Raw genomic sequence first — 8642 nt, 5'->3', positions numbered from 1 at the left:
TCATCCGATTCTACTTCCCATATACACAATTTTCACAAAAATAAAAATCCAGAGAGCTATTAGTCATACCTTCTACCATACATTTACCATGAAGTATTAGAAGGCCCTTCTCTCCAACATGTCCAAGCCTTTGATGCCATAGCATGGTCTTTTCTCCAGAGACCACTAGCTTTTCTGCTCCACTTTTAGGAACCACAGAACTATTTCACCCATCAATAACAGTGCTACCTTGCAGCTTGTACAGAGTTCCAATCCAAACTCCTAGAATCAATACCAATGCTCCCTGAACCATCTTGCATCTATCTTTCTCGAACACTATTTTTACACCTGCATCATCCAGCTTGCTTATAGAAATCGGATTTTTGGCCAATGCAGGAATATGTAGAACATCCAGAAGTGTTCTAACCCTTCAACCTTGCAACTCCAACTTCATGTTTCCGCGACCAACGATTCTAGCCTTCGTATCATCCCCTAAGAAGACATCACCACCATCATATTTCTCATACTTGCAGAACCACTATCTATGGGGAGTGAAGTGAAAGGATGCACCTAAATCAATCAACCATGCCTCATGATCTACATGTGTACTTGAAGAAGCCAAGTACACATACCCACCTTCGTTTGAGTTGGTTTTCACCTCTATAGAAGGAGCATCATCAGATCCCTTTCCTTCGTTAGGATCTTTAGATTTACAGTCCCTTTTGTAGTGCCCTTTCTTTCTGCATTTCTAGCAAACCACGTTTACAGGTTTTCCTGGAGATTTAGATCTCCCTCTAGATTTAGGTCTCCCACTCAATGACTTATTTTTGTTTCTATTCTAGGACCGTCCTCATACAGACAAGGAATCACCATTTTGGCTCTCCATATTTTTCCATCTAATATCCTCCATCAGCAAGGATGAGACTATTTCATCAAACTACAAGGCAGTTCCATTGCTACCTATTGCAATAACAAAACTATCCCACAAATCTGGTAGATAACGCAACAAACTAATGCACTTATCTTCATTTGAAATTTTAATATCAACAGATAACAACTGACTCACCACAGTATTAAATGTGTTCATATGCTCTATCACCGAGTCTCCATCTTTCATCTTCAAGTTATACAGCTTTTTTCGTAGGAACAGTTTATTTACTAGAGACTTATATTCGTACAAAGTCCCTAACTTGTCCCACAAAGCCTTCATCATAGCTTCCCCTGATACATTCAACAATACTGAATCTGAGACACACAATCATATTGTGCTCTTTGCCTTCCAATCCAACTTCTTCCATTCTTCATCAGACACTCCCATTGGTTTAGTACCTAGATCTACCACGATCCATTGATCTTTATCCACCAAAATATCCTCCATATTGAGTTTCCATAACTCAAAACTCTGACCATTAAATTTCTTGATCTCTGCCTTTCCACTACTCACCATCTTCTTTCACCACCAGAATCGACCCTAAAGATCTCCCACTGAGCAAGGTCTACCACAGGCCCGAGCGAAACTCCTCAGCAATAAATACGTCCCCATGAAGCCAAAACAGCTATGATACCAATGTAGGTTTTAACCCCATATAGAAATTACCTGCATATGAATTCTAAAACACAGAAAATAAACAATGCGAGAACATAACACATAAAACACATATACACAAAGATTTTCCCTTGGATCCCAAAACTAGGACTACCAGCTTGATTTTTCATTATGTTCCTTTCTATGTTACAATACATATTTATGCATGCCGAAGCATCTAATACAATGGACCAAAAACCATCATGTCCAAAACCATGGACTGAAAACCATCGCATCCAAAACCATGGACCAAAAACCATCATCCAAAACCATGTGCGAAAACCATGCACAACACCATAAGTAGATCCGCCAAACCTAATATAAGGTCCAAAAAAAATTTACCCGTGGCGCTTCCCTACACCTTGTAGAGGGGAGCTACCCACCCCCCTTAAACCCCCTTGTGACCCCCCTGTTGTGCAATCAGCGCAACGAAGGGGGGGCTCTGCCCCCCCTTTAACCCCCGGTTAACTACATAGGCTAGTCGTGGACAGAATATAACACAACCCAACATCGATCCTCCTCCTACAATATAGTTCGTAAATACCGGGAAGTGGTCTTTGTCATGCCCCTAACCTTTACATTTCAAGCACCATATTTCTTCATGCGCCTCCGATCAAATTGTTCTGTCCTACTTCAAACTTTGCATTTCGAGGCAAATATTTTGCAGCTATGCATTTATCTGTTGAACCCCAGATTCAGATCTTGTGTCAGTGTTTCATGCAGTCTTGTTGCAATCTCCAAGGCCTCTGCCTGAGTCGTAATCTTCTGTTGTGATAGTGCAACCCTTAGGTGAGGTAGGAGCGAAGCCACGAACCACTCGCGGTGTTTTCCATCTGTTAATTTCATATTAGCTTCACAGATTTTACACTTTAGTCTCTAATCCAATTCCCAAGGTGTCTCACCTGGTTTCATCGCGATTTCCTTGAACCCCATAATAAATTACCCTCATATTTAAGCCTGATGAACTCTTTATTCAGTGTGGTGTGGATCTCTCCCAACCCAGCATTTAGTTTATCATTAGAGTACTTGATGTACCAAGTTAGCGCATGATCCTGTAAAGCACTAACCAATGTTTCCTTCTTCATGTGATCATCTGCGATGCCTTGAGTTTCCCATACAACTTTTATGATGAACCATAACTGGTCTGAGTCCTCATTTCCCAAGCCCTTAAACAAAGGTAGCTTCATTGAATTCGCCATGTTGAACTGTGGTGGAGGTGGTGGTGGTGTGGGCGAAGTCACAGAGGGCGATGGTGGTGAAGGCGGAGGTGGTGTGAGTGGAGGTGGTAGTCATTGGAACCCACATTTTACCAACTGAACTGCACTTCACAGAGAAGCCTGTGCTACTCCCTCTTTGTCACTCAAAGGAGGTGAAATCAGTGGGTTATATTTGGGACCCTTTATTTCCTCATTTTTGTAAGTCTTTCCACTTCACGTAGCTCTGAACATCAAAGTAGCTGCATAACCTGTTTTTCGCACCATAACATCTTAATCCAAGTGTTTAAAGACTTCAAGTACTTACCTCGTGGACCTTTGAAAATGCTTAGCTCCACCTCACTGTAATTGACTAAAGTATTGCCTACAAATTCAATCACAAATCCTCTTATGATATGATCGAGCCAATGATCGACAGCACAGGTGATCTTATCCTCAGAGGCTTCTAGTCTCTATACTAACTCTAGGGTTCAAACAATAGGACTGTCAAGCCTCCACCTTCCTTGGCTATCCGCTAGCTTCATGATCCACTCATAGAACTCAACTGGAAAGGAACAGAAGAAGGTCTCGTGGATTTCTTATACAGGTACCAGTCTATCCATTGTTCCTTTGTCAACCGTGGATTTTTTTTCTCCTGTATCGCGAATTCGTGGATCTTCCTATCCAACCAGTCTTGGATCTCTTTCTTAGTTGGATTCTAGTGATACGAGATCACACATCTCTCATGTAGATTCCAGTGTCGGCAATGGAACCATTTGTTGGCTTTGTGGGGCCCGACCCAGGTTCAGAGTTAGTTAGCTAAACAAATCCCTACACTACTGGCCCTTTTAGCATTGGCTCGTGGAGCATAGACCGAAGTCTCACCCGAAGTAGTATCAAGGGATGTGGAACCAAGTTTCCACACCCTGAGATGGTCATGATGTCAGTTTATTCCTTCTTCCCCTACTTTCACGCAGGTCGCTAAGCCTTAGGGCTCTGTCAGTTTACCTTTTATTCCGCCCTTCAATACCTCTGCGAAGGTGTACGATTGACCTTCGCACAGCCTTAACCCATGGTCCAGGTACTTTCGCATAGCTATGACAATGTATTGTATAGGTTCCCAATTTATCTTAAGTGTTTACTTATCTTACTAATCGCTCATTGTTAGCGTTGCGTAAACTGATATCCTTACTTGCATTCAATTAACCAATACAATCACATATATTCACGCATCAAATAAACATGGTAAACTAAACCCAAAACACAATATAATCAGATGCATTAACAGGAACTAAATACACAATAATTGCAAAATACTTCTCTTTATTGATATCTTTCAGTTTAATACAGACTCTATCACCCTGCGCACGTAGCTGCAGGGGTCTGCGCACTCAGCTACAGACTTCCACCCTAGGCCTCTACGCACTTAGCTGAAAAGCCTCTACCTACGCTAAGACCCAAGAACACTTAGACTTCTACCAAAACTTCAATGCTTCACTCTTTTTCACTACTTAGAGATTACTTACTTAGCTCCCTTTTATACAATCCCATGGTCCGCGGACCATGGGTGGATCTTTACAGTCAACTTTACACTTTACAAAATAAGGGCGGACAACCATTTATGACTCTTGTCACCTTCGTGCTCTGTGACCAAAAATGTGGAGACTTTACAACTTTATTACAAAATTGTCCCAAAACATGGGCTTTTAGCCCCAAAACTGTCCTAGGGGAACCCATTCCCAACATCTATCTATTTATTATTGATATATTGATCGTCGTTTGAACGTAGGCTCACTTTTATCCACTATTGAATCTTATTTCCATAGCATGAAGTATCGCTAGCTCCTCCTTTCAACACTCATTGATGGAAATAATTCCCGCTTATTGAATCTATGCTACTCTCAGCACCCAGAAGGACTCACTTCACCCCAGGGAGGCCTTTTCAAATAAACCGGGGATAAGCTAATTCGATTGATGTAATGAATTTTTCCACCATCTTTAACACATTAGCTCTTACTTATTTTACACTAGTGCTTTTGAACTTAGCTGCCACCTTCTTCACTGTGGTTAGGACTTCTTTTTCCTTAATTCAATATTACAAAAAGAAAGACACTTTTGATCTTCCCTTTTTGTCCTTTCCTTAGTTTTTTTTCTAGCTTGGTATGTATTCATGTGGCTTTGTCTTATTAGCCACGTAAGCATACCATATGTCATATTTCTCATAGATTTCCACCAGTCTAGCTACAATCAGTCATCAACATCAGTAGCACATTCTGCATACATGCTCGGTGCCAATTCGGTCGAGTCTTTGAGCTTCGCCACAAATGTATTGACTTGGGTACATTGCTTTGATGGACTGTTGATGAATTGATCTACGATCTCCTTCATGAGAGTTGTGATCGATTGGATTTATCCCTTTATTGACTCTAATTGTTCACTTACTGCATCTAAGCATTTCTCGATCAAGCTCTTTCGTTGTTTGTTCAAGATTCTCCTTCTGATGATCCACTCCCTTTGTGTTCATAATCTGCCTATCCTTTGAAGATCTTTTTGAAGCTCTTCTATGGATGCCAATTCTTGCTTCGACCTCTTTCAGTGTGACATCTCGTCTATAAGGCTCCTCTTTAAGGTAGCTTTAGTTAGTATATGGTTAGCTTACTTCTTTCTTAATGCAGTGTATTTCTACTACACAAAGGGGATCGTGCCTTTTAAAGCTTTCATCAGCAAAATGAAAGGTCTTCGGCATATCGACTTCTTTGTTCATATCAGCCTCAGTCCTGGAAACATACTAGCATATGCTAATTGGTGTAATTTTCCATGCATCACTTCTTTTCTTCTTCAAAATGGTAGCTACACCATGCATGTAAGTTTGGTAGATGACTTCCTGCAATACCAATTGATTAGGTACGTAGTTGGGTAGTAGATGAGGTGGTTTCATAGTGCCGTATTGTTATAGACATTTTTGTGCCTTACAGCTCTAAGCATGAAATGTCCATAAACCAAGGGCTCCTAAGTCCCTAAAAGTGTTGTTCCAACCCCTAAAGGAATAAGGTCAACAAATTACAGCTTCTCCCAGAAGTTCTCCACCAGAAACTGCTCAGAATAAGTCAAATCAGGATCATTTCAGCTGCTCCACTAGCCAAGTGCATTGCATAGCACCTAAGTCCACTAGCTAGGTGCGTTGCAATGCACCTAAATGCACTACCAGGGTGCGTTGAGCGGGAAATGACAAATGGCAATGTCATTCCGCGAGGTGGAGAGACAATGGAAGCTTCCAGAATCTTTCCCAATGACACTTGCCTCACTGAATTCGACCAAGGATGAGTAAGAGGCTTTCAGTCTCCAAGTGGAAGCAAGAACTGACAGAGAGAAGCCACTAATCAATTCATGAGCTGACTCATCCTCCTTGCATACATCTATATATGGATCCCTCATCCCAAAGATCCAGAGGCTGGAATTTTGCACATTGTAAGGAATTGCTGTTGGTTTTAAGACACATATCAAAGAATTGGGTGATCTATGCTTTGTTGGGGTTGAAGAAGGGACTTCTTTGCTGGGAGGTTGATGCTGGGTCAGGAATCATCGGTTGTAACTCCTCCTAGATCTTCTTGTATATCAATAAAACTATTTGAGTTTCTTCTCCATGCTTGTGTTTCATTGATGCTTGTTGCATTTGTATGGTTAACTTAAATCTGATCCTAAGTTATTTATGAATATGAACCCATGTCTTTGTATAGTTTCCTTCTTCTGTGATCTTACAGGTACTTGGTGAAGCTGGGCAAGTAAGGGAGCAGGTAGCTGGAAGCTGTCAAAGAGGAGAGAGATTGGATCAAAGGACTAGCGCAAGACACAGGTTGGTTCATCCTATTCCTCTTTGTTTATAGTTCATAAAGAAGAATATAAAAGTAGTTTTCTCTGTTTGTTTCTAAGGTAGCTGTCACACCTTAGTGGGATAGAGCAGTTCTAGATAGACACTTTTCCCGATAACAAAATGGCGACTCCGCTGGGGATCGTGTCTAATTAGTTTGTTTGTGTTTCTCTTGTTGTTTATTTCATAAACTTATAAGTAGCAATCGAACTGCATTTGCCATTAACAAATGCAAAGTAGACATCTGCTACTTCAATCCATTCACTGGATCTATTTATGATTTGAACAACTGATTCATAGACTAACTGGTTGCCCTTGTGATAGCTCTTAGACCCCCTTTAGATCTATCTCTGATTGTGCATTACTGATTGCTTTTACTCGGCAAAAAACCAAAGATTAAACTGCAAACCGTGACCCAGAACCCGGATATAATTCTCGTTTCTGCCCCAGCGCAGGCTCTGTGAAGAGGTTCTGCATTTCAACGCACTTCCCGAGAGGGCTACCTGCACTGCAATGCAGTTTCTTTGTGTAACAGGTGCATTGATCAGCCTAGCCTTGTGCAGCTGAGGTTCTTTGCTTCATTCTTTTCAGTTTTGTCTCTGATTTTTGCAGCCTGTGATTAGTATTTGACTGTTTCAAACCCCTTTTCCTTACTGATATTCTACCTTAGTTGTACAAAAGAACTGTAGATGTTTTTATGTGTTTGTTGAGTCGTTTACAGTTTTCCATTGCAAAAGTATAATAGTAGTACTGTCATCCTTTGATTTAGATCTGTCGTAAGTGTCGATTTGATCATAGGATAAAGTTCATTTGCTGTTGATAGTTGATTATGCTTTTACTTTTGCCTTTGGTTTGAATTTGTGACTTTCTAGTGTCGAAACGAGTATTTATTTCAAAATCATAAAGTGTCGTAATAATCTCTACCTTTTGATTTCGAAAAGAAGCTTGTTTGTGTTTGTCACTTGAAAGCAAATTCAGATTTGTACATCAACTTTCTTTTTAGGCATCAATATTAAGAAAGTCAAAAACAAATACATGCATGTGCATTTGCATATTGACAGTCTATTTGGCTTGATTTAGGAAAGTGCATTTACAGTGTGCTCTTTGCTCTTTGCGAAAAGATTGTGTCTTTCTTTTCCCCTAGTAGCTAGGATTTTCATTGCTGAAAAGAGATAAAAGTTTGTTTATCATCTTTAGATTGCATTTTAGGAATTACATCTACATCTCGTGGTGATCCCAAAAGGAAAACTACATAAGAAAGATCAACTTAAAATAAATTTAATGAACCTAACAACGCTTTGGAACTTAACGCACAACATTTAGAGGTCTAGGCTAGAGACGTATTCTGGCGTCGTAAATCCTGGTAACTGTTGTCCTCACTGATGGTTGGGTGATTCCTCCACTTTGAGACGATAAGTGCCAGTACGGACTTGTGCTCCCATGTACCGTTGAGTATATATTGGGAGACCCCTATAGGCTTAAAACCTTTATCCATAAGAAGCCGTGTCGGCCGCCCTACTGATCGCAATGCACCGAACACAGCATTCGGGAAGATTGACTGCCGTACCGTAAAAAGTATTCTGCAGTTTTGCGATTGGTTTGGTACTCCCTCTACCTAGACCTCCAGAGCAGTCCCTTTTGTTCCTTTTTAGACTCCTTAACGGAAAAGGTCCATATGAGCACTTGTCACTTCAGGCTCATTAAAAATCGAAGGAGACTAGAGTCATCTTTTGTTTTTTCTCGACTCTTAAAAACTGAAAAAACAAGTTGTGTCAAAAGCGTCTAAAATTCATTTAATTCGGAAACATACCTTCCCTTTATTTTAGTTGATCGAGTAATCCGCAATCGTGGAAGAAAGTCAATTGAAACCCCGTCGTTCGCGGAGGCTTACGAGTCAACCGTCTTTGTCTCCGGAATCGAAACTAGTACGGACAAAGCGAACTCGTTTAACCGGTTCCAAATCTCCTATCAAAGTTAGAACAAGTGTTCCAACAACATCAAAGACTCCGGTTACTCC

The sequence above is a fragment of the Pinus tabuliformis genome, chromosome Q (genome assembly GCF_031772625.1).
Source record: "Pinus tabuliformis cultivar Carrire ecotype Pingquan chromosome Q, CPIR1, whole genome shotgun sequence".
In the NCBI taxonomy this organism is placed as follows: domain Eukaryota; kingdom Viridiplantae; phylum Streptophyta; class Pinopsida; order Pinales; family Pinaceae; genus Pinus; species Pinus tabuliformis.
This window is presented reverse-complemented; position numbering follows the sequence as displayed.